This window comes from Somniosus microcephalus, unplaced genomic scaffold, assembly GCF_052327205.1.
Source record: "Somniosus microcephalus isolate GS21.2 unplaced genomic scaffold, FLI_Smic_1.0 scaffold106, whole genome shotgun sequence".
NCBI lineage: Eukaryota > Metazoa > Chordata > Chondrichthyes > Squaliformes > Somniosidae > Somniosus > Somniosus microcephalus.
The window spans coordinates 357,100-384,239 of NW_028225293.1; the positions used below are offsets into that span (position 1 = coordinate 357,100).

A 27,140-nucleotide genomic window follows, 5' to 3' on the forward strand; every position below is an offset into this window, starting at 1 on the left:
AGCTGTGATTGAGGTGCTCAAAATTATGAGGGGATTTGATCGAGCAAACAAGGAGAAGCTGTTGTCACTGGCAGGAGGGTCGGTAACGAGAGGACACAGATTTCAGATCATTGGCAAAAGAATCGAGAGAGGAAATGAGGAGACTTTTTTTATACAGCGAATTGTGGTGATCTGGAATGCACTGCCTGAATGGGAGGTGGAAGCAGATTCAATAGTAACTTTCAAAAGGGAATTGGATATATACTAAAAGCAGGAATTTGCAGGGCTGTGGGGAAAGAGCAGGGCAGTGGGACTAATTGCATCGCTCTTTCAAAGAGCCGGCACCAGAACGATGGGCCGAAAGGCATCCTACTGTGCTCTATGATTCTATAACATCAGCTTCTCTCTGCTCACTAGTACTGAGAACAGGGAATAATCTTTAAATCCAGCCCAGTTATTGGGGTTTTAACATTAACAAGCCCCAGTTGCCTGAATTAACATGGTTCAGTCCTGGATGTGATTAAAGGCATCGGAAACAGTGGAATCGACCCACCGCAGTCACACTGTGGACACTCTGGTGTGTCAGCGGGTGGGATATACCAGGGAATCCCTTTCCACACACTGAGGTTGACTCTAATGATCGGGAGTCCCAGGGCTTCGGACACCAGATAATCAAGCTCACAAGAACACAAATTGTCTCTCCAGGCTTTATTAAGAGCGCTGCATAACACAGATCGGGTGATAATTCCCTCAATCTGGAGAATAGAAGTACAGTGGATTCGCGCGCGATCTTCTCGAGTCTGTTCCAATTGACAATGGCTTAAGTGGCCTGTTCTTGTACACAAGCTTGGTTACCGCTCAGGAAATGGGATTGTTTGGACCTGTCTGTTGACCGCCTCCTGAACTCCTGCTAATTCAGGGAATTTAGTCCATCTGTGACCAGACTATAACCACAAGCCCGTCTGGTTAACACACCTATACGGTCCGTGAGGTTATTATTAGATTCACACCCAGACGTTGTGCCTTCACTTGTCTGGCACTTCATCCTATAACACGGGTACAGGGGCTCAGTAATGTTTCATTCATCAGAAAAAGACAAAGTACAACAACATACTGGGCAGCTTAACAGAATCTCATCATATTTATGGGGCCATAATAAGTCATTAATAAATCCAGGAGGGAATTCAGGAGAAACTTCTTTACCCAGAGAGTGATGAGAATGGGGAACTCGCTACCACAGGGAGTAGTTGAGGTGAACAACATAGATGTATTTAAGGAGAAGCCAGATAAACATCGGAGGATATGTTGGAGGAGGCTAGTGTGGAGCATAAACCCCGGCATGGACCAGTTGGGCCGAATGGCCTGTTTCTGTGCTGTACATTCAATGTAATAACATGAACAGTCCACCGGTGCGCTCGAGGCCTTCCGCGACCGGTGGGTACCGGAGGGACTGGCGTGCATCATCACCACCGAAAATAGAATTTTAATTTAATTTAAGTTTCCTTTAAACTTTTTTTGGTTATGTTACATGTTTTATTGGTTGTGATGGTTGACTTTTAATAGGCAATTGCCTGTGATAAGGAGAAAAACAAAAATAACATTAACAGTCAAATCAAGGGAATCATCAGCACAACAGATTGAAAGATTAAACAGCAGTACAAGAATTTATAAAACATTCATCCATTCCACGTTCATGTCACCCCAGCTGTCTACAGGGCCCTGCGCTACACAACAGTGTGAACTCGCTGGTGTCTCAGCAGGTCATTGGAGCTTTTAAAGCTCTCCCCACAGTCAGAACATGTAAACGCTCTCTCATCAGTGTGAACAAGCTGGTGTCGCTTCAGGACCCTGGAGCTTTTAAAGCTCTCCCCACAGTCAGAACATTTAAACACTCTCTCATCAGTGTGAACAAGCTGGTGTCTCAGCAGGTGGGATGTGTAAGTGAATCCCTTCCCACACACTGAGCAGGGGCAGGGAAATGGCCTCTCCCCGGTGTGAACTCGCTGGTGTCTGGTCAGAGTCCCGGAGCATTTAAAACTCTTCCCACAGTCAGAACATGTAAATGGTCTCTCATCGGCGTGAACAAGCTGGTGTTGCTTCAGATACCTGGAGCATTTGAAGCTCTTCCCACAGTCGGAACATGTAAATGGTCTCTCATCGGTGTGAGCAAGTTGGTGTTCCTTCAGATCCCTGGAGTATTTGAAGCTCTTCCCGCAGTCGGAACATTTAAATGGTTTCTCATCGGTGTGAACATGCTGGTGTTCCTTCACATGCCCGGAGTATTTGAAGCTCTTCCCGCAGTCAGAACATTTAAATGGTTTCTCATCAGAGTGAACAAGCTTGTGTCTCAGCAGGTGGGATGAATAAATAAATCCCTTCCCACACACGGAGCAGGTGAACGGACTGTCTCCGGGGTGACTGCGCCGATGAACTTCTGACGTAGACGGGGAACTGAATCCCTTCCCACCATCCCCACCTTTACCCGGTTTCTCCCCGGTGTGACGGAGCACGTGTCTCGCCAAGGCAGGCAATCGGCTGAAGGCGAGTCCACACAGGGAACACGTGTGCGGTTTGTCTGCGCTGCGATCGCTGCTCTCTCCTTCCATGTGTAAAGGCCGATGATATTCAGGTCCTGATGAATTGAGCAACTCTGTCAGATCTTGTGGTGATGTTTGGTTTGAGCTTCCTGTCTGTAAATGCTCCACTTCTAAAACTCTGTAAAAGGAGTTTAGAAAGGGGGTAAGAGGGAGAATGTTGTCTCATGTCCCCCTTTCCCAGCCCAGGGGCAGTGAAGCTGATTTTCAGGTCCCAGCTGCTGCACAAGTTGGTTGAAAAGATCAACAGTAACGGCGGCTGCAATCCCGACAAGGCCCCGCGCTCCAGAAAGCACTCCGGCCGCCGCACTGAGTTGTGGCTGACCCCGCGCATGCGCCCCATGGCCCCGCCCTCTCCTGCTCCACAGGCGCCCGGCCCGCACTGCGCATCCTCAGCACACACCCTGGGCCCCTGTCAATCATCCTCCCCGTGCCTGTGCGCTGGGCCCGAGCTCCAGGCTGCCACGCGGGGCTTTCTTTGTAAAGTCGGTGTTGGTGAAGAGCCGCAATCAGTGAGGGAAACATAGAAACATAGAGTAGGAGTCGGCCATTCGGCCCCTCGAGCCTGCTCCGCCATTCAACGAGATCATGGCTGATCATCCAAATTCAGTACCCTGTCCCTGCCTTCTCCCCATATCCCTTGATCCCTTTAGCCTTAAGAAATATATCGAACTCCTTCTTGAATATATTTAATAAACTGGCCTCCACTGCCTTCTGTGGCAGAGAATTCCACAGGTTCACCACTCTCTGGGTGAAGAAATTCCTCCTCATCTCTGTCCTAAATGGCTTACCCCTTATCCTTAGACTGTGACCCCTGGTCCTGGACACCCTGACCATCGGGAACATCCTTCCTGCATTTAGTCTGTCTAGTCCTGTTAGAATTTTATAAGTTTCAATGAGCTCCCCTCTCATTCTTCTAAACTCCAGCGAGTACAAGCCCAATCGACCCAATCTCTCCTCACACGTCATTCCTGCCACCCCAGATATCAGTCTGGTGAATCTTCGCTGCACTCCTTCCATGGCAAGAACATCCCTCCTCAGATAAGGCGACCAAAACTGCACACAATACTCAAGGTGTGGTCTCACCAAGGCCCTGTACAACTGCAGCAAGACATCCTTGTTCCTGTACTCAAACCCTCTCGCTACGAAGGCCAACATACCATTTGCCTTCTTAACCGCCTGCTGCACCTGCATGCTTACCTTCAACGACTGGTGCACAAGGACACCCAGGTCTCGTTGCACTTCCCCTTCTCCCAATCTATTGCCATTCAGATAATAATCTGCCTTCCTGTTTTTGACACCAAAGTGGATAACCTCGCATTTATCCACATTATATTGCATCTGCCATGCTTCTGCCCGATCACCCAACCTGTCCAAATCATCCTGGAGTTTCTCAGCATCCTCCTCACAGCACACACGCCCACCCAGCTTTGTGTCGTCTGCAAACTTGGAGATATTACATCTAGTTCCCTCGTCTAGATCATTAATATATATTGTGAACAGCTGGGGTCCTAGGACCGATCCCTGCGGTACCCCACTAGTCACTGCCTGCCACTCGGAAAAAGACCCGTTTATTCCAACTCTTTGCTTTCTGTCTGCCAACCAGTTCTCTATCCAATTCAATACCTTGCCCCCAATCCCATGAGCCTTAACTTTACACGCTAATCTCTTATGTGGGACCTTATCGAAAGCCTTCTGAAAGTCCAAATACACCACATCCACTGGTTCTCCCATATCTATTTTACCAGCTACATCCTCAAAAAATTCCAGTAGATTAGTCAAGCACGATTTACCTTTTGTAAATCCATGTCGACTTTGTCCAATCCTGTCACTGTTTTCCAACTGCTCTGCTGTTACATCTTTTATAATGGATTCTGGCATTTTCCCCAGTACCGATGTCAGGCTTACCGGTCTGTAATTCCCCATTTTCTCTCTACCACCGTTTTTGAATAGTGGGGTAAAATTAGCTACCCTCCAATCCATGGGAACTGTTCCAGAGTCTATCGAATTTTGGAAGATGACCAGCAATGCATCTACTATTTCTAGGGCCACTTCCCTGGTGATTGCAATTTTCTGGAGTTCCTCCCTCCCTTCCATTTCCTGATTTACAGCTATTTCTGGGATGTTACTTGAATCCTCTATAGTGAAGACCGATGCAAAATACCTGTTCAATTCAACTGCCATCTCCTTATTTTCCATTATTAATTCCCCAGACTCACTTTCTATAGGACCAACGCTCACTTTGTTAACTCTTTTATTTTTTAAATATCTATAGAAACTTTTACTATCAGTGTTTATATTTCTAGCTAGCTTTCTCTGGTACTCTCATTTTTCTCTCCTTATTAATCTTTTAGTCATTCTTTGCTGTTTTTTATATTCTGTCCAATCTTCTGACCTGCCAGCCATCTTTGCACAATTATATGCTTTTTCTTTAAGTCTGATACTATCTTTAACTTTTTTAGTTAACCACGGATGGTGGGTCCTCCCCTTGGAATTTTTCTTTCTCGTTGGAATGTATATATTCTGTGTATTCTGAAATATCCCCTTAAATGTCTGCCACTGCAACTCTATTGACCTCTCCCTTAACCTAATTTGCCAGTTCACTTTAGCTCGCTCTGCTTTCATGCCCTCATAATTGCCCTTATTTAAGTTTAAAATACTAGTCTTGGACCCACTCGTCTCTCCCTCAAACTGAATGTAAAATTCAATCATATTGTGATCGCTGCTACCTAGGGGCGCCTTCACTATGAGGTCATTAATTAATCCTATCTCATTGCACAATACCAGGTCTAGTATAGCCTGCTCTCTGGTTGGCTCCAGAATGTGCTGTTCTAAGAAACTATCCCAAAAAGATTCTATGAACTCCTCATCAAGGCTACCTTTGCCCATCTGATTTTTCCAGTCTATATGTAGATTAAAATCCCCCATGATTATAGCCATACCTTTCTGACAAGCTCCCATTATTTCTTCCTTTATACTCCATCCTACCGTGTGGTTACTGTCAGGGGGCCTGTACACCACTCCCACAAGTGACTTCTTGCCTTTATCATTTCTCAACTTAACACGTTGGTGCAGCAAGCAATTAGGAAAGCAAATGGTACGTTAGTCTTTATTACAAAAGGATTGGAGTATAAGAGTAAAGTCTGACCGCAATTATATAGGGCCTTGGTGAGACCACACCTGGAGTATTGTGTACAGTTTTGGTCTCCTTACCTAAGGACGGATATACTTGCCTTAGAGGGAGTGCAACGAAGGTTCACCAGACTGATTCCTGGGATGGGGGGATTGTCCTATGAGGGGAGATTGAGGAGACTGGGCCTATATTCCCATGAATTTTGAAGAATGAGAGGTGATGTCATTGAAACATCTACAATTCTTACAGGGCTTGACAGGGTAGATGCTGGGAGACTGTTTACCCTGGCTGGGGAGTCTAGAACCAGCGGTCACAGTCTCAGAATAAGGGGTCGGCCATTTAGGACTGAGATGAGGAGAAATGTCTTCACTCAGAGGGTTGTGAATCTTTGGAATTCTCTGCCCCAGAGGGCTGTGGAGGCTCAGTCATTGAGTATAATCAAGGCTGAGATCGATAGATTTTTGGACTCATGGGGAATCAAGGGATATGGGGATCGGGCGGGAAGGTGGAGATGAGGTAGAAGATCAGCCATGATCTTATTGAATGGCGGAGCAGGCTCGAAGGGCCGAATGGCCTGCTCCTGCTCCTATTTCTTATGTTCTTAAGAAAGCTGTTTGCTATAGCCTGCTGCCCCTTGACAAATACACAGAGGATTTCAGTTACGTGGAGAGACTGGAGAAGCTGGGATTGTTCTCCTTGGAGCAGAGAAGGTGCAGCGGAGATTTAATAGAGGTGTTCAAAACATGAAGGGTTTTGATAGAGTAAATAGGAGCATGGGAGCAGGAGGAGGCCATTCAGCCCCTCCAGCCTGTTCCGCCATTCAATGAGATCATGGCCGATCTGTGTCTTAACTCCACCCACCTGCCTTGGCTCCATATCCCTTTGCTCCCTTGTCTAGCAAAAATCTATCGCTCTGGGATTTAAAATGATTAATTGAGCTGGCATCGACTGCTTTCTGTGGGAGAGGGTTCCACACTTCTACCACCCTTTGTGTGAAGAAGTGTTTCCCAACTTCTCTCCTGAATGGCCTGGCTCTGATTTTAAGGTGATGTCCCCTTGTCCTCGACTCCCCCACCGGCGGAAAAAGTTTCTCTCTATCTACTCTACCAATTCCTTTCAAAATCCTAACATCCTCAATCACTCCTTAACCTTCTAGATTCCAGGGAACACAAGCCTAGTTTATGTAATCTCTCCCTCATAATCTAACCCTTGGAGCCCGGGTAACATTCTGGTCAATCTGTGCTGCACTCCTTCCAAGGCCAATATATCCTTTCTGAGGTGCGGTGCCCAGAACTGTACACACTGCTCCAGGGAGTTCCTGGGAGTTACTGTGCGTAGGTCCCTGAAGGTGGCGGGACATATTGAGAGAGTGGTTAACAAAGCATATGGGATCTTGGGCTTCATAAATAGAGGTATTGAGTACAGAAGTAGAGAAGTTATGCTGAACCTTTATAAAGCGCTGGTTAGGCCACAACTGGAGTATTGCATCTAGTTCTGGTCACCACACTTTAGGAAGGATGTGAAGGCCCTTGAGAGGGTGCAGAGGACATTTACCAGAATGGTTCTGGGGATGGGGGATCTTAGCTACAAGGACAGGTTGGAGAAGCTGGATTTGTTTTCATTAGAGCAAAGGAGGTTGAGGGGTGATTTGACAGAGGTGTACAAGATTATGACGGGTTTGGATAGGCTAGGCGGGGAAAGGCTGTGCCCACTAGTTGATGGTACAAGGACTACGGGACACAGATTTATGTTTTGGGCAAGAGATACAGGGGGGATGTGAGGAAAAACTTTTTTACGCAGCGAGTGGTGATGACCTGCAACTCGCTGCCGACGGAAGTGGTGGAAGCGGAGACACTCAATGTTTTCAAGGGGAGACTGGATAGGCACTTGAGGGAAATAAACTTGCAGGGCTACGGGGATAGAGCGGGGGAATGGGACTAACTGGATCGCTCTACAGAGAGCTAGCACAGACTCGATGGGCCGAATGGCCTCCTTCTGTGCCATTATGACTCTCTGGGGTATAACCAGGGCTTTCTTTAGCTGTAGCTTATAAGGAGAAACTGTTTCCAGTGGCAGGAGGGTCGGTAACCAGAGGACACAGATATAAGGTCATTGACAAAAGAACCAGAGGCGAGGTGAGGAGAATTTTATTGACGCAGCGAGTTGTTGTGATCTGGAATGCGCTGCCTGAAAGGGCGGTGGAAGCAGAGTCAATAATAACGTTCACTGGGGAATTGGATAAATACTTGAAGGGGAAACATTTTCAGGGCTATGGGGACAGAGCAGGGGGAGTGGGACTAACTGGAGAGCTCTTTCAAAGAGCCGGCACAGGCACGATGGGCTGAATGGCCTCCTTCTGTGCTGTATGATTCTAGGAGCCACTCCTAGAGTGGAGTGGTGCCCGCAGGGATCGCTTGGCAGGAAATTGGGAGGAGGTGGTTCACACGCAGACAGCATCTGATTTCGAGACGCTGTCCTTTTAAAATTGCTCCTCCACAGGCAAGGAGTGACTCGGTCCCTTTAATGAAAATCACATTGAAGAGGAGAGTCCCTGTCCCTTTAAGAGCCCTCCGCCCACCATTCCCACCTTTTTCGTAAAGTCTTTGAAATTCATAATAAAAGTTCATGCAGAAAAAATGTGAGTGTGGGTCTGACTGTATTTTAGTGAGTATCTGTGTCTGTGTGTCTGTCTGACTGTATGTGTGTGTGTCTGTGTAGAACAGCATCATAGAATGATACAGTACTGAAGGAGGCCATTCGGCCCATCGTGCCTGTGCCGGCTCTTTGAAAGAGCGATCCAATTAATCCCACTCCCCCTGCTCTTTCCCCAAAGCCCTGTAAATGTTTTCCCTTCAAGTATTTATCTCAATCTCTTTTGAATTATAATATTGAATCTGCTTCCACCGCCCTTTCAGGCAGCGCATTCCAGATCACAACAACTTGGTGTAAAAATCTGTTTCCCCATGTCACCTCTGGTTCTTTTGCCAATCACCTTAAATCTGGTTTCTGTCCCTTCAGCCATTGGAAACGGTTTCTCCTTATTTACTCTCTCAAAATCCATCCTGATTTTGAACAACTCTATCAAATCTCCTCTTCATCTTCTTTGCTTAAGGAGAACAACCCCAGCTTCTCCCGTCTCTCCACGTAACTCAAGTCCCTCATCCCTGGTCCCATTCTCGTCAATTTCTTCTGCACCCTCTCTAAGGCCTTGACATCCTTCCTAAAGTGTGGTGCCCAGCGGAAGCCTAGCCAGTGTTTTATAAAGGCTTAGCATAACCTGCTTGCTTTTGTACTCTATTCCTCTATTAATAAAGTCAAGGATCCTGTATGCTTTTTTAACAGCCTTCTCAACTTGTCCTGCCACCTTCTAAGATTTGTGTACATACACCCCGAGTCCTCTCTGTTCCTGCACCCTCTTTAAAACTGGACCATTTAGTTTATATTGCCTCTCCTCATTCTTCCTACCAAAATGAATCACTTCACACTTCTCTACATTAAATTTAATCTGCCACGTTTCTGCCCATTTCACCAGTCTGGCTACATCCTCCTGAATTCTGTTACTATCCTCATTGTTTGCTACATTTCCGAGTATCGTGTCATCTGTAAATTTTGAAATTTTGCCCTGGATCCCCAAGTCCAGGTCATTAATATATATCAAAAAAAAGCAGTGGTCCGAATCAATGTTCACGTTAAGTTGCGCGGCCACGCAGCGGTCTGGAGGTCCCGCGCAGCCGGCTCACCGCCGTATAAATGGAATAAACGCGCATGCGCGGAAATTTGAATGGGCCGTGCAGCCCGTTAAAGGGGCCACGCACCTCAAAAGAAATTAGAGGGGACATTGGTCCTAATACCGACGCCTGGGGAACATCACTGTTTACCTCCCTCCAGTCTGAAAAGAAACCGTTCACCACTACTCTCTGCTTTCTGTCCCTTGGCAGAAAATTGGGAGGGGGCGAGAGCAAACAGCACCTGATTTCTCGCTAAGCACTCAGGGGAGCAGGGGATTAGCCCTACTTTAAATGTCAGTCTCTTACATATATACATTATATAAAAAGGGAGACGCTGTCCCTTTAAAATCGGTCATCCATGGGGACGCGGTCCCTTTAATGAAAACCTCAGAAAAAGAGAGCGCCTGTCCCTTTAAGAGAACCCCCACCACTCCCATATTTCTCTTAATAAAGTGAAATGAATAATTAAAAACCCAGAAAATTAATATTTAAAAAATTAATTAAGGGAGAAAAAGTATTTTTACTCACATTTGCTCCACAGGGTTTCTTGTTTCTGTTTCATCAATTTAAAAACAAACTGCTTTTTTTATGATCAGCCATGATCGCATTGAATGGCGGAGCAGGCTCGAGGGGCCGAATGGCCTACTCCTGCTCCTATCTTCAATGTTTCTATGTTTAAAACAAATATCTTCTGTAAAATAAAATTAGTTTGAGCTGTAAAATGTGAAAGGAACATTAAAAACAAACTTTCCCAGGATCACAGATTCTGACCAGGCCGCTTTACAAAATGGCGGCGGGCCGATCCCAGGTCCCGCCTCCCCCTTCGCCGCGATTGGTTGGAGGACCAAAGCACCTCGGTCGGTCCTCCAGGCTCCGCCTCCCCTCGCTCATTGGTGGAGAGCTCAGTGTCAGTCAGTGCACGCCGGCGACGTCGTGACGTTGCAGGGTGGGCGGTTGGAGCAGGCGGGAAATTAAATCAATTTAAATTAAATCTCCCGTCAGTCTCCTCTGTCACAATCAGCTGGCGCAAGTCCCGCCCCTCGGGCTCCCTGATTGGTTGGAGGACCCGCCGCTGGCTCGCTCCTCCAGCCCCGCCCCGCTCACTCCCTATTGGTCGGAAGCTCCCGTCAATCAGGCCCTGGGCCCGGGTCCTATCTTCTATGTACTTTCAGTGATGACTTTTATAAACTGGTTTTGCAGGAAATTAGAAGAGGAGGGGAGAGATGTGAAGACACTCGGTCCCTTTGTGACTCTAAAGCTGCAGCTGACCCCGCGCATGCGCCCCATGGCCCCGCCCTCCCCTGCTCCACAGGCGCCCGGCCCGCACCGCGCATGCTCAGCACACACCCTGGGCCCCTGTCAATCATCCTCCCCCTCTGAACAGGCCCCGCCCCCTCCCCCTACTCCACATGCGCCGCCGGTCCCAGCTCCCGAAGTTGAGCCGCTACCGCGCCTGCGCAGGGCCTCGGATTCTGGGTCGGCCCGGGCAACCGCGAGAGTCCGGATCACCGGCGGAAAGTGAATTTTATGAAGGTTTTTTTTTATATAGCGGAGAGAAGCGCGGGCGGGGAGATAAATAAAAAGAAAATACAAACCGCACCGTCCCAGCGCCCTCCCGGCACCGAGCGGAGCGGATTGAGTGGCCGCAGCCTCTTCTCGGAATGGCCTCTTCCTGTGATGACGTCACAATCGGGCCACAGCCTCAGCGCCTGGGAGGAAGGTCCCGCCCCCTTACCGCGCCGCCATTAGTTGGAGGACCAGGCCGCCCAGTTCAGTCCTCCCAGCTCAGCCCTCTTCCTATTGGTCAGCGCTCCCGTCAGTCAGAATCACATTGTTCCGGCTCACTCCGCCACCCCGCGCGGATGAAACCGCTCCGTTCGGCGTCCGCGGAGGTCCCGCCCGCCCGACTCTCAGGTTTGCTTTTTCTGGTATTTTTCTTTATAATCTCGCTCTCCGCTCCCCCTTCACCTCGATTTAAATCGATTCCCCAGCACTTTACTTTACCCCGGCCGCTGATTCCGCCTCTTCCCCGGGCCAACTTCCGTCTTCTCCTCAGAGGCCCCGCGCAGGCGCACTGGCAGCCTCGTTTTGTGTTGGGGCCAAATGAGCATGCGCGGCCCCGCCTCTCCACATTTAAAGGGACACCCATCCACACACAGAATCCCCACAGTGCAGATAGAGGCCATTTCGGCCCATCGAGCCTGCACCGACACATATCCCACCCTATCCCCGTAACCCCACGTATTTAATCCCCTAACACTAAGGGTCAATTTATCATAGCCAAATCAACCGAACCCACACATCTTTGGACTGTGGGAGGAAACCGGAGCACCCGGAGGAAACCCACGCACAGGGAGAATGTGCAAACTCCACACCCACACCCTGCACATTTAAAGGGACACACACCCCCTCCACATTTAAAGGGACACCCACCGCCTCCACATTTAAAGGGACATCCACCCCGCCACATTTAAAGGGACACCCACCTCCTCCACATTTAAAGGGACTCCCTCCCCCCATCTCATGTCCTCTACTGTGGAGGAGGAATTCCTTGAGTGTTTACGGGATGGTTTCCTGGACCAATATGTCGAGGAACCAACCAGAGATCAGGCCATCTTAGACTGGGTATTATGTAACGAGAAAGGATTAATTAGCAATCTTGTTGCATGAGGCCCCTTGGGTTGGAGTGATCATAATATGATCGAATTAGCACTGTTGCCTCACAGCGCCAGGGACCCGGGTTCAAATCCGGCCTCGGGTGACTGCCTGTGTGGAGTTTGCACATTCTCCCCGTGTTTGCGTGGGTTTTCTCCGGGTGCTCCTGTTTCCTCCCACAGTCCAAAGATGTGCGGGTTAGGTTGATTGGCTATGATAAAAATTGGCCCTTAGTGTTAGGGGGGATTAAATACGTGGGGTTACGGGGATAGGGCTTGGGTGGGATGGCTGTCGGTGTAGGGACCGGGTGGTAGGGTTTGGATGATCAGCCATGATCTCGTTGAATGGCGGAGCAGGCTCGAAGGGCCGAATGGCCTGCTCCTGCTCCTATCTTCTATGTTTCTATGTTTCATTAAGATGGAGAATGAAGTTGTTGACTCAGAGATTAGGGTCCTAAATTTAAATAAAGGAAACTACGATGGTCTGAGGAGCAAGTTGGGTAGGATTGATTGGGGAATGTCACTCAAAGGGTTGACGATGGACAGGCAATGGCAAACATTCAAAGACCGCATGGATGAACTACAGAATTTGTTCATCCCAGTTTGGCATAAAAATAAAACAAAAGAGGTGACTCAACCGTGGCTAACAAGGGAAATTAGGGATAGCATAAGATCCAAGGAGAGGACATATAAATTGGCCAGAAAAAGCAGTAAACCTGAGGATTGGGAGCAGTTTAGGATTCAACAAAGGAGGACAAAGGGATTAATTAAGAAGGGGAAAATAGAATATGAGAGTAAGTTTGCAGGGAAAATAGAATATGAGAGTAAGTTTGCAGGGAACATAAAAACTGACTGTAAAAGCTTTTATAGATATGTGAAGAGAAAAAGAACATAAGAAGTAGGAGCAGAAGTAGACCATACGGCCCCTCGGGCCTGCTCCACCATTCAATAGGATCATGGCTGATCTGAACCTAAACTCACGTCCACTTCCCTGCCCGCTCCCCGTAACCCCTAATTCCCTTATCAGTTAGGAAACTGTCTATCTCCGTTTAAAATTTATTTAATGTCGCAGTTTCCACAGCCATCTGAGGTAGCAAATTCCATAGATTTACCACCCTCTGAGTGAAGAAGTTTCTCCTCATCTCAGTTTTGAAATGGCAGCCCCTTATTCTAAGATTATGCCCCCTAGTTCTAGTCTCACCCATCAGTGGAAACATCATCCCCGCATCCACCCGATCAAGCCCCCTCACAATCTTATATGTTTTGATAATATCGCCTCTCATTCTTCTGAATTCCAATGAGTAGAGGCCCAACCTACTCAACCTTTCCTCATAAGTCAACCCCCTCATCTCCGGAATCAACCGAGTGAACCTTCTCTGAACTGCCTCGAGAGCAAGTATATCTTTTCTTAAATATGTAAACCAAAACTGTACGCAATATTCCAGGTGTGGCCTCACCAGTACCCTGTATAACTGAAGCAAGACTTCCCTGCTTTTATACTCCATCCCCCTTGCAATAAAAGCCAAGATTCCATTGGCCTTCCTGATCACCTGCTGTACCTGCATACTAACCTTCTGTGTTTCATGCACCAGGACCCCCAGATCCCTTTGTACTGTAGCACTTTGCAGTTTCTCTCCATTTAGATAATAACTTGCTCTTTGATTTTTTCTGCCAAAGTGCATAACCTCCCACTTTCCAACATTATATTCCATCTGCCAAATTTCTGCCCACTCACTTAGCCTGTCTATGTCCTTTTGCAGGTTTTTTCTGTCCTCCTCACTCACTGCTTTCCCTCCCATCTTTGTATCATCGGCAAACTTGGATATGTTGCACTCGGTCCCCTCCTCCAAATCGTTAATATAGATTGTAAAGAGTTGGGGTCCCAGCACTGACCCCTGCGGAACACCACTAGTTACTGATTGCCAACCCGAGAATGAACCATTTATTCCAACTCTCTGTTTTCTGTTAGATGGCCAATCTTCCACCCATGCCAGTATATTACCCCCAATCCCGTGATTTTTTATCTTGTGCAGTAATCTTTTGTGTGGCACCTTGTCAAATGCCTTTTGAAAGTCCAAATACACCACATCCACTGGTTCCCCTTTATCCACCCTGTTTGTTACATCCTCAAAGAATTCGAGCAAATTTGTCAAACATGACTTCCCCTTTATAAAACCATGCTGACTCTGTCCGATTAAATTATGCTTATCCAAATGTCCTGTTACTGCTTCCTTAATAATGGACTCCAACATTTTACCAACCACAGATGTTAGGCTAACTGGTCAATAGTTTCCAACCTTTTGTCTACCTCCCTTTTTAAATAAGGGCATTACATTAGCAGTTTTCCAATCTGCTGGGACCTTGCCTGAATCTAGGGAGTTTTGGAAAATTACCACCAATGCATCCGCAATCCCCACCGCTACCTGTCTCAAGACCCTAGGATGTAAGCCATCAGGTCCAGGGGATTTATCCGCCTTAAGTCCCATTATCTTACCGAGTACCATCTCCTTAGTGATTTTAATCGTGTTTAGCTCCTCCCCCCCCCCCCATAGCCCCCTGTTTCTCCAGTGTTGGGATATTTTTAGTGTCGTCTACTGTAAAGACTGATACAAAATATTTGTTCAGCGTTTTTGCCATCTCCATGTTCCCCACTACTAACTTCCCAGTCTCGTCCTCTCGGGGACCAACATTCACTTTAGCCACCCTTTTTCTTTTTATATAACTGTAGAAACTCTTGCTATCTGTTTTTATATTTTTTGCTAGTTTACTTTCATAATCTATCTTCCCTTTCTTAATTAATGTTTTAGTTATTCTTTGCTGGCTTTTAAATACTTCCCAATCTTCTATCCTCCCACTAGATTTGGCTACTTTATATGCCCTTGTTTTCAGTCGGATACTATCCTTTATTACTTTATTAGCCACGGATGGCTGTCTTTTCTTTTACGCCCCTTTTTCCTCAGTGGAATATATTTTTCTTGAAAGTTGTGAAATATCTCCTTGAATGTACACCACTGCTCATTTACCGTCTTGCACCTTAATCTATTTTCCCAGTCCACTTTAGTCAACTCTGCTCTCATACCTTCATAGTCTCCTTTATTTAAGCTTAGTACGCTGGTTTGAGATCCAACTCTCCCACCCTCCAACTGAATTTGGAATTCAACCATGTTATGGTCACTCATTCCAAGGGGATCCTTTACTAGGACATTTTTTATTAATCCTGTCTCATTACACAGGACCAGATCTAAGATTGCCTGGGACAGTGTAGAGGGAACTTTACTCTGTATCTAACCCGTGCTCTACCTGCCCTCATGAGCAAATTTGGCTAGGATAAATAAAATCAGAGAGTTAAATGCGTGGCTCAAAGACTGGTGTCGGAGAAATGGGTTTTGCTTCTTGGGACACTGGCACCAGTATTGGGACAGGAGAGAGCTGTTCCGTTGGGACGGAGTTCACTTGGCCAGTGCTGGGACTAGAATCCTGGTGAATCAAATAACTAGGGCTGTAGAGAGGGCTTTAAACTAATTAGTGGCGGGGAGGTTTCAAGAGAGCCTGGTTGGTTCAGTAACATACTGCTCAAGGAACCCGTCCCTAATGCACTCTATGAACTCTTCCTCAAGGCTGCTCTGCCCAATTTGATTTGTCCAGTCAATATGAAAGTTAAAATCTCCCATGATTATAGCTGTTCCCTTATTACAAGCCCCAACTATTTCCTGATTTATACTCCAACCAATAGAGTTGCAACTGTTAGGAGGCCTATAGACTACGCCCACTCATGACTTTTTCCCCTTATTATTCCTTATTTCCACCCAAACCGTTTCACTATCCTGATCCTTTGACCCAATATCATTTCTCACTATTGCAGTGATTCCATCCTTTATTAACACAGCCACCCCACCTCCTTTTCCTTCCTGGCTGTCCTTCCTAATAGTCAAATACCCCTGGATGTTTAGTTCCCAGTCATGGTCACCCTGCAGCCATGTCTCCGTAATGGCCACCAGATCATACCCATGTGTAGTTATTTGTACCGTCAACGCGTCTATTTTGTTACGAATGCTGCGTGCATTCAGATAAAGAACTTTAAAATATGTTTTGTGACAATTTATTCCTGCTTTTACCCCCTTTACAACTTTACCTTTATCTTTATATATTCTGTCCCTTTCTGACACGCTCTGGTTTTTAATTCCTCCACTGCTACCTTGCTCTATTGCCTTCTCCGCTGACATTTTTATTTTTCGCTCTCTTGAAACCTCCCCCCCACTAACTAGTTTAAAGCCCTCTCTACAGCCCTAGTTATTCGATTCGCCAGGATTCTAGTCCCAGCACTGGCCAAGTGAACTCTGTCCCAACGGAACAGCTCTCTCCTGTCCCAGTACTGCTGCCAGTGTCCCAAGAAGCAAAACCCATTTCTCCCACACCAGTCTTTGAGCCACGCATTTAACTCTCTGATTTTATTTACCCTAGCCAAATTTGCTCATGAGGGCAGGTAGAGCACGGGTTAGATACAGAGTAAAGCTCACTCTACACTGTCCCATCAAACACTCCCAGGGCAGGTACAACACGGGTTAGATACAGAGTGTGGTAAACCACTGTTATTGCATATTGTTACCTCCGGTTGGCGCTGTGTACCAATGCATGCCTCGGCTGGCTCCGCCCACATGACCAGGTATAAAGGTGGGTGTTTCGGCAACCCACTTCCTTCTTGGAACCAGTCGTCCATGAGAGGCATGCTCTGTTCTTTAGTTAATAAAAGCCTTTTCATTACCTTCCTAATTCATCGCCTTTTATGGAGTAATTGATAAGCATATCAATTTTATTAACTAAAAGTAAAATGGCGACACCTGAACAGCAACAACAGCAGGCGTTGCTGCGAGCCCTCAGACCAGCATGCCTGGACCTCGACCCTCAAGCAGCGGGTTCATCGACCAATTTCGAACACTGGCTGAGCTGCTTTGAATCCTTCCTAGATGCCTCCGCTGTGACATCGGAGGAGAACAAACTAAAAGTTTTGACCGCCCAGGTGAGCCCTCAAGTATATACACTCATCCGGGACGCTACTACGTACACGGCGGCCCTCGAACTACTAAAAGGGCAATACACGCGCCCAGTGAACACGATTTACGCCAGACACCTCTTGGGATCCCGCAGGCAGCAACCGGGGGAATCGGTAGAGGCATTTTTACATGCGTTACAGACACTCTGCAGGGACTGCGACTGTAAGGAGGTAACGGCTGTGGGGCACGCGGAGGGACTTACTTGTGATGCCTTTGTTAGGGGCCTCCAGTCTGACTACTCCCGGCAGAGACTGCTCGAAAACAAGGAGCTCGACCTGAAGACGGCCGTAGCCCTTGCGCTCTCGTTAGATGCGGCCCACCAAAACCTCGAAGCATACTCACGTAACGGCGCCGCGCCATGGCCATCGCGACCTTGGGACATGGGACCGCCGCCCCCGGTACCAACTGCTGCAGCGATGTCCCGAAATCAACTGGGACCGCCGCCCCCGGTACCAACTGCAGCGATGCCCCGTAACCAGGCCCAAAAACGCTATTTCTGTGGCCAGTTAAAACACCCTAGAGCGCACTGCCCGGCTAAGACCGCTACCTGCTCGGGCTGCGGGAAGAAAGGCCATTACGCCAATGCCTGCAGGGGGAAACCCGCGAACGCCAGCAGCGCCGCGTGTGAACCGTGGGAGCAGCCATCTTATCCGCCATTTTGTGCACCTCCGGCCGCATGGCCGCCGCCATTTTGTCCGCCGCACTCAACCGCCACTTTGTCTCCGGACTCGACCACCGTCTCGTCGGACGACCATTTCGACTCACTAAGCCATACACTGGCCTCCGTTACGCTGGATCAAGCCCTCCCTCATCATCTGTCCAGCTCCATGATGGACATCACGGTAAACGGCCGCGCCACCACTTGCCTATTTGACAGCGGGAGCACAGAGAGTTTTATTCACCCCGACACGGTACGTAGCCACTCCCTCACGGTCCTGCCAATGCGCCATCGGATTTCTATGGCGTCTAAGTCCCATTCAATGGATGTCGGCGGCTACTGTGTGGTGACCCTTTCGGTTGGGGGCACAGAATATAAAAATTTTAAACTTCTAGTCCTGCCCCGTCTTTGCGCTGCCGTGCTGCTAGGGTTGGATTTTCAGTGCCACCTTAAAAGTGTCACATTAGCATACGGTGGACCCCTCCCCCCACTCACAGTCTGCAACCAACACCTTTTAAATCACCCGCCGCAAACCACTTGCAGCCTTTCCACACTCAAAGTCCCCCCCCCTCCCTTGTTCGCTAACCTCACCCACGACTGTAAACCCATCGCTACCAAGAGCAGGCGGTACAGCGCCGGGGACAGAGCTTTTATTAGCTCTGAGGTGGAGCGGCTCTTGAAGGAGGGCATTATCGAAGGGAGCACCAGCCCCTGGCGAGCCCAGGTTGTAGTCGTTAAAACCACCGATAAACGCCGCCTGGTCATTGACTACAGCCAAACCATAAACCGGTACACTCAGCTGGACGCATACCCCCTTCCTCGCATATCTGATATGGTCAATCAGATTGCACAATACAAAGTATTCTCCACCATTGACCTTAAGTCAGCATACCACCAACTCCCCATCCGCCATGAGGACCGCCAGTATACTGCCTTCGAGGCGAACGGCCGCCTCTACCACTTCGTTAGGGTTCCCTTTGGCGTCACCAACGGGGTTTCGGTCTTCCAAAGGGAGATGGACCGGATGGTTGACCAGAACGCGCTGCAGGCCACCTTTCCCTATCTGGACAACGTCACCATCTGTGGCCACGACCAGCAGGACCATGACGTTAATCTAGAAAAATTCCTCCGTACGGCCCAACGGCTGAACCTAACGTACAATAAGGAGAAATGTATGTTTCGCACCAAGCGCCTTGCCATTCTCGGCTGCGTAGTGGAGAACGGAGTCATCGGGCCCGACCCCGACAGAATGCGCCCCCTTATGGAGCTCCCCCTCCCCCACTGCCAAAAAGCACTGAAGAGATGCCTGGGGTTTTTCTCTTACTATGCCCAGTGGGTGCCCTACTATGCGGACAAAGCCAGACCCCTCATCAAATCCACCTCCTTCCCCCTGACACCAGAGGCGTGTGCAGCCTTCACTCTTATCAAGAGCGATATTGCGAAGGCCACAATGCACGCAGTGGATGAGTCCATCCCCTTCCAAGTGGAGAGCGATGCATCCGACTTCGCCCTAGCTGCGACCCTTAACCAGGCGGGGAGACCCGTGGCCTTTTTCTCAAGGACCCTCCAGGGCCCCGAGACTCGACACTCCTCTGTCGAAAAGGAGGCCCAGGCTATTGTGGAAGCGGTGTGTCACTGGAGGCATTACCTGGCCGGAAAACGGTTTACCCTTCTCACTGGCCAGCGTTCAGTTGCTTTTATGTTTAATAATAAGCAGAGGGGCAAAATCAAGAATGACAAAATCTTGAGGTGGAGAATCGAACTCTCCACCTACAATTACGATATCTTGTACCGGCCCGGGAAACTCAATGAGCCCCCAGATGCCCTATCATGTGGTACATGCGCCAACGCGCAGGTCGATAGACTGCAGTCCCTCCACAATGACCTCTGCCACCCGGGGGTCACCAGGTTCTTCCATTTCATCAAATCCCGTAACCTGCCCTACTCCATCGAGGAGGTCAGGACCATGACCAGGAACTGCCAAATCTGTGCCGAGTGCAAACCGCATTTTTATAGGCCAGACAGAGCAAGCCTGATCAAGGCCACTCGCCCCTTCGAGCGCCTGAGCGTCGATTTTAAAGGGCCCCTCCCCTCCTCTGACCGCAACATGTACTTCCTCAACATAATTGATGAGTACTCCCGTTTCCCGTTCGCCATCCCTTGCCCAGACATGACCAGTACCACGGTCATCAAATGTCTGAATGACCTCTTCGCCCTGTTCGGGTTCCCTAGCTATATACATAGCGACAGGGGCTCATCTTTCATGAGCGACGAACTTCGTCAGTACCTGCTCGCGAGAGGTATTGCTACGAGCAGGACCACCAGCTACAACCCCCGGGGGAACGGCCAGGTGGAAAGAGAGAATGCGACGGTTTGGAAGGCCGTCCTCTTAGCCTTAAAATCTAAGGGCCTTCCGACCTCTCGCTGGCAGGAGGTCCTCCCTGCGGCGCTCCACTCCATCCGGTCACTGCTTTGTACTGCCACTAATGCCACCCCTCATGAGCAAATGTTCGTTTTCCCCAGGAAGTCCACATCGGGAACCTCGCTACCGACATGGCTGACTTCTCCTGGGCCCGTCCTACTGCGGAGGCACGTGAGGACCCATAAAACGGACCCCCTGGTCGAGAGGGTGAACCTCCTACACGCCAACCCCCAGTATGCCTACGTGGCGTACCCAGACGGGCGGGAGGACACAGTCTCCATACGAGACCTCGCACGCTCGGGTGCCCCTGAATTACCACCGTTATCCCCCACCACTTCTCCCAACCCAACCCCTGTAGACGGCATGCCGGAGCCCCAGGACCCTTCGTTGACCACCCAGACACCAGATTCGACGTTGGATACTGCACCACCGCCGCCGCCACCACGACGATCAGGACGTCATACAAGGCCTCCTGATAGACTTACCTACACGAACTTATAGTACACTTCACCCCGCCGGACTAAATTTTAAACAAGGGGTGAATGTGGTAAACCACTGTTATTGTATCCTACTGTCATCGTTATTGCATATTGTTACGTCTGGTTGGCGCTGTGTACCAATGCATGCCTCAGCTGGCTCCGCCCACATGACCAGGTATAAAGGTGGGTGTTTCGGCAACCCACTTCCTTCTTGGAACCAGTTGGCCACGAGAGGCATGCTCTGTTCTTTAGTAAATAAAAACCTCTTCATTACTTTCCTAATTCATCGCCTTTTATGGAGTAATTGATAAGCGTATCATTGTGTCGATTGGGCTTATACTCACTGGAGTTTAGAAGATTGAGAGGTGATCTCATCGAAACCTATAAAATTCTGTCAGGCCTGGACAGACTAGATGCAGGAAGGATGTTTCTGATGGCCGGGGAGTCCAGACCCCGGGGTCATAGTCTAAGGCTAAGGGGTATGCCATTTAGGACTGAAATGAGGAGGAATTTCTTCACCCAGAGAGTGGTGAACCTGTGGAATTCTCTGCCACAGAGGGCGGTGGAGGCCAGTTCATTAAATATATTCAAGAAAGAGTTGGATATATTTCTTAAGGCTAAAGGGATCAAGGGATATGGGGAGAAGGCAGGGACAGGGTACTGAATTTGGATGATCAGCCATGAGCTCATTGAATGGCGGAGCAGGCTCGAAGGGCCGAATGGCCTACTCCTGCTCCTATCTTCTATGCTAACTAAATCAGGAGGTACAAGCACTAAATGAAGTAGTGAGGAACCAACAACAGATTAAAGATCTAGAAAGGCAGAATGCTGGACTTAAACCAGACGAGTTGCCCAGAATAGGTCAACAAGTAATGACGCAAGTTATCGGAAGAAAGGGAATGGGGCCCGTTGGATGGGGCCATGTACTGTATTAATGACAAGTGATACGTGTGTTTGTCTACAGGAACCGATGGGTATGCGATGGAAGCAATGGACCCAGGTGAAACCATTTAACACTAAAGACCCCCATTCTACCCTCTCCTCTAGGGGAAAGAGCTCGGAAGACGACCAGACCTCTGTTTAAATTACAGATAAACATGGATCCAGTCGACCCTTTATATCAGAGGGTCCGTCTCGGGGAGAAGAAGCTCTCCCGGTTTACCCTTACACCCGAGAACTCATTTTTAATGTGGAAGCAAGTCATCCTCGGTTCCGAGGGACTGCCTAAGAAGAAAGAAGATATAATTGGAGTAAGACTTCTTTACTCCTGTGCTCAAATCCTCTTGTAATGAAGGCCAGCATACCATTTGCCTTCTTAACTGCCTTTCACGACCACCGGACATCCCAAAGCGCTTTACAGCCAATGAAGTACTTTTGAAGTGTATTTACTGTTGTAATGTGGGAAACGCAGCAGCCAATTTGCGCACAGCAAGCTCCCACAAACAGCAATGTGATAATGACCAGATAATCTTTTTTCGTCATGTTGATTGAGGGATAAATATTGGGCTCAAAACACCGGGGATAACTTCTTCGAAATAGCACAACGGGATGTTTTACATCCACCTGAGGGGGCAGACGGGGGCCTCGGTTTAACGTCTCATCCATAGGACGGCACCTCCGACAGTGCAGTGCTCCCTCAGTACTGCCCCTCCGACAGTGCGGTGCCCGCTCAGTACTGCCGCTCCGACAGTGCAGCGCTCCCTCAGTACTGCCCCCCCCCGACAGTGCGGCGCTCCCTCAGTACTGCCCCTCCGACAGTGCAGTGCTCCCTCAGTACTGCTCCTCCGACAGTGTGGCGCTCCCTCAGTACTGCCCCCCCGACAGTGCGGCGCTCCCTCAGTACTGCCCCCCCCGACAGTGCGGCGCTCCCTCAGCACCGCACTGGAGTGTTAGCCTCGCTTTACAAGCTCAAGTCCCTGGAGCGGGATTTGAACCCACAACCTTCTGACTCTGGTATCCACTGAGCCACAGCTGACTCCAGTCTTTTACACAGTTTCATCAGAACTTCCTTGCTTTTGCACTCTACCCCTCTCCTAAAGCAGGGGAGTTATGATGAATTGTTAAACAGTTTTTTTTGCAGAGTGACCAAGGCTGTCTGTAGGAAACAATTGTGCATTTGAAAGCAGCTTGTATTGTGAAGCTTGTGCCCCTTTGCCAGGCCCGCTGCCTGCGGCCCCTCTCCCAGATTCCAGCCCCAGCTCTGTGCTGACTGAGCTGCTCTCACCTGGGGACAGCGCGTCACAATCGGCCCCAGCGCACCTGAGCTGGAGAGGAGGCCCCGCCCCCTTGCCGCGCCGCCATTGGTTGGAGGACCAGGCCGCTCAGTTCAGTCCTCCCAGCGCAGCCCTCTTCCTATTGGTCAGCGCTCCCGTCAGTCAGAATCACATTGCTCCGGCTCACTCCGCCCCCCCGTGCGGGTCAATCCGCTCCGTTCGGCGTCCGCGGAGGTCCCGCCCGACTCTCAGGTTTGGTTTTTCTCGTATTTTACTTTATAATCTCGCTCTCCGCTCCCCCCTCACCTCGATTTAAATCGATTCCCCAACACTTGACTTTACCCCGGCCGCTGATTCCGCCTCTTCTCCGAGCCCGGCCTTCCGATTGCTCTCCGGAGGCCCCGCGCAGGCGCACTGGCAGCCTCGTGTTGCGCCTGACCGCGCTGTGATTGGTGCAGAGGAAGGCAAGTGGGCGTGTCCGGCCCCCGGGCCCACGTGGGGGAGAAAAAGGCTGGCTGGAGCGCATGCGCAGCCCGCCTCACACCGTTGGGAAGCTTTTCAAATTTTTTTTTTGCGAAACAAATTGAAAACACTCATTAATTCCCCCAACCTCCTCCCCTCTAAAGTGCGATTATTATTATTATTCTTTTTCCTCATTTGTGTCGGGTGTCTTTTTTTTACCTTGCGGTGGCGTGCGCCGATCCAACCGACCCCTGGGCGTTGCGTGCTGGCGTCAGCGCGTAATCGGAGGGTGGTGATTGACGCGAGGCGCCCGCCAATCAGGAGCGCGGAAAACGCAGGGAGGACCGGGCGGGCTGACGGTCCTCCAACCAATGGCGGCCCGGGAGGGAGGCGGGACCTCGGTGGGCTGCAGGCCGCTTTCCTGCTTTCATTGTCCGCAGGAGCTGTTAAAGGGAAGGGGAGGAGGGGGTGGAAAAAAACACAGCTTGTGAGTGTTTATTCCTTTGCATTACCTTTATTGCAAGGCTATTCATCAACTGCATTCATTTAAAAATAAGTGAACCTTTTCTCTTTTTGACTTCTATCCAGAACAAAGAGCCCTGGTGCTGTGAACATATTGGTGGGCAGCCACTTTTAAAGGGACAAAGACCAGCATTCTTCCTCCTCTCTCTCGTGAGTATTTGTTGGGGGTGAGAGGGTGGGGGGGTGAGTCAAAGGGGACTGCGGCCCCTTTTCAACAAAAACAATTGCTTGGCCATTTAAAGGGGAGTGGGTGCCCCCCAGGTATTTAAAGGGGCAGTGCCTCTCTCTTTCTGTATCATGTAAGAGCAGGGAGGTTCTGCTTGAACTGTACAAAACACCAGTTAGGCCACCGGCTAGAGTGCTGCGTGCAGTTCTGCTCGCCCCATTGCAGGAAAGATGTGACTGCTCAAGACGGGAGATTTACGAGGATGTTGCCAGGACTAGAGAATTTTAGCTACAAGGAAAGATTGAATACATAGAAACATAGAAGATAATCTACATCCTAGAGTACTTAAGGAAGCGGCCCTAGAAATAGTAGATGCATTGCTGGTCATCTTCCAAAATTCGATAGACTCTGGAACAGTATCCATGAATTGGAGGGTAGCTAATGTTACCCCACTGTTCAAAAAAGGTGGTAGAGAGAAAACGCGGAATTACAGACCGGTAAGCCTGACATCAGTAGTGCGGAAAATGCTGGAGTCCATTGTAAAAGATGTAATAGCAGAGCACTTGGAAAACAGTGACCGGATCGGACAAAGTCAACATGGATTTACAAAAGGTAAATCGTGCTTGACTAATGTGGTCCTTGGACCCCAGCTATTCACAATATATATAAATGATCTGGACAAGGGAACTAGATGTAATATGTCCAAATTTGCAGACGACACAAAGCTGGGTGGGCATGTGTGCTGTGAGGAGGATGTCGAGAAACTCAAGGATGATTTGGACAGGTTGGGCGATTGGACAGAAACATGGCAGATGCAATATAATGTGGATAAATGTGAGGTTATCCACTTTGGTGGCAAAAACAGGAAGGCAGATTATTATCTGAATGGCAATAGATTGGGAGAAGGGGAAGTGCAATGAGACCTGGGTGTCCTTGTGCACCAGTCGCTGAAGGTAAGCATGCAGGTGCAGCAGGCGGTTAAGAAGGCAAATGGTATGTTGGCCTTCGTAGCGAGAGAGTTTGAGTACAGGAACAAGGATGTCTTGCTGCAGTTGTACAGGGCCTTGGTGAGACCACATCTTGAGTAGTGTGTGCAGTTTTGGTCGCCTTATCTGAGGAAGGATGTTCTTGCCATGGAAGGAGTAATGAGAGGGGATCTCATTAAAACTTATAAAATTCTGAGAGGACTGGACAGACTAGATGCAGGAAGGATGTTCCCGATGGTGGGGGAGTCCAGAACCAGGGGTCACAGTCTAAGGATAAGGGGTAGGCCATTTAGGACAGAAATGAGGTGGAATTTCTTCACCCAGAGAGTGGTGAACCTGTGGATTTCTCTACCACAGAAGGCAGTAGAGGACAATACATTAAATATATTCAAGAAGGAGTTGGATATATTTCTTAAGGCTAAAGGGATCAAGGGATATGGGGAGAAAGCAGGGACTGGGTACTGAATTTGGATGATCAGCCATGATCGCATTGAATGGCGGAGCAGGCTCGAGGGGCCGAATGGCCTACTCCTGCTCCTATTTTCTATATTTCTATGTTTCTCTACTTTTGTACTCAATACCCCTATTTATGAAGCCCAAGATCCCATATGCTTTGCTAACCACTCTCTCCATATGTCCCGCCACCTTCAGGGACCTATGCACATTAACTCCCAGGTCCCTCTGTCCCTGCACACTCTTTAAAACTGTGCCATTAAGTGTATATTGCCTCTCCCTGTTCCTTCCGCCAAAATGCATCACCTCACACTTCTCTGTATTAAATTCCATCTGCCACTTGTCTGCCCATTCTGCTAGCCTTTCTATGTCCTGTTGCAGTCGATTGGTATCATCCTCACTGTTTGCCACACCCCCAAGTTTGGTGTCATCGGCAAATTTAGAAATTCTACTCTGCATTCCAATATCCAGGTCATTTTTATATATCAAAAAAATTATATAACTGTTGTTCTGATGATTCCCTTCTTTTGACTGTTCTTGGTGATCCATAGAATGTACAGCACAGAATCAGGACTTTCAACCCAACTGGTCTATGCTGGTGTTTATGCCCCACACCCACCCTACTTCAATTAACCCGATCAACATATCCTCCTATTCCTTACACACTCATGTGGCTTCCCCTTAAATGCATCTGTACTTTTAGCCTCAACTACTCTTTGTGGTGGCGAGTTCCACATTCTCGCCACTCTCTGGGTAAACAAGTTTCTCCTGAATTCCCTCCTGGATTTATTGGTGACCATCTTATATTTCATGGATGTTAAAACCCCAATAACTGGACTGGATTTTAATATTCTGTATAAATAAATAAGCTATTGAGTCCTTGTTTCTAAGATAAGCCAAGAGCTAATTGATGACTTGTTACAGACATTCCCTGTCCTCTCAATGTCGGTGTCCAGGGGAGAAGCTGATGGGTTTGTGTTACTTTCTTGAAGTGAATTTTTGTACTCAAGGTGCTGGATGTCACTGTGGGGAAAGAACATTTTAACATTCTCAGCACCTAGTGTCAACATCAAACACTCTTAGGGCAGGTACAGCACGGGTTAGATACAGAGTAAAGCTCCCTCTACACTGTCCCATCAAACACTCCCAGGGCAGGTACAGCACGGGTTAGATACAGAGTAAAGCTCCCTTTACACTGTCCCATCAAACACTCCCAGGGCAGGTACAGCACGGGTTAGATGCAGAGTAAAGCTCCCTCTACATTGTCCCATCAAACACTCCCAGGGCAGGTACAGCACAGGTTAGATACAGAGTAAAGCTTCCTGTACACTGTCCCATCAAACATTCTTAGTGCAGGTACAGCACAGGTTAGATACAGAGTAAAGCTTCCTGTACACTGTCCCATCAAACACTCTTCGGGCAGGTACAGCACGGGTTAGATACAGAGTAAAGCTCCCTCTACATTGTCCCATCAAACACTCCCAGGGCAGGTACAGCACGGGTTAGATACAGAGTAAAGCTCCCTCTACACTGTCCCATCAAACACTCCCAGGGCAGGTACAGCACGGGTTAGATACAGAGTAAAGCTCCCTCTACACTGTCCCATCAAACACTCCCAGGGCAGGTACAGCACAGGTTAG

General features: G+C 48.8%; 1 pseudogene; it reads right to left on the reverse strand.

Moving 5' to 3' along the window:
* LOC147083064 (uncharacterized) overlaps window positions 1-27,140 on the reverse strand; it is a 113,564-nt pseudogene that overhangs the window by 19,518 nt on the left and 66,906 nt on the right.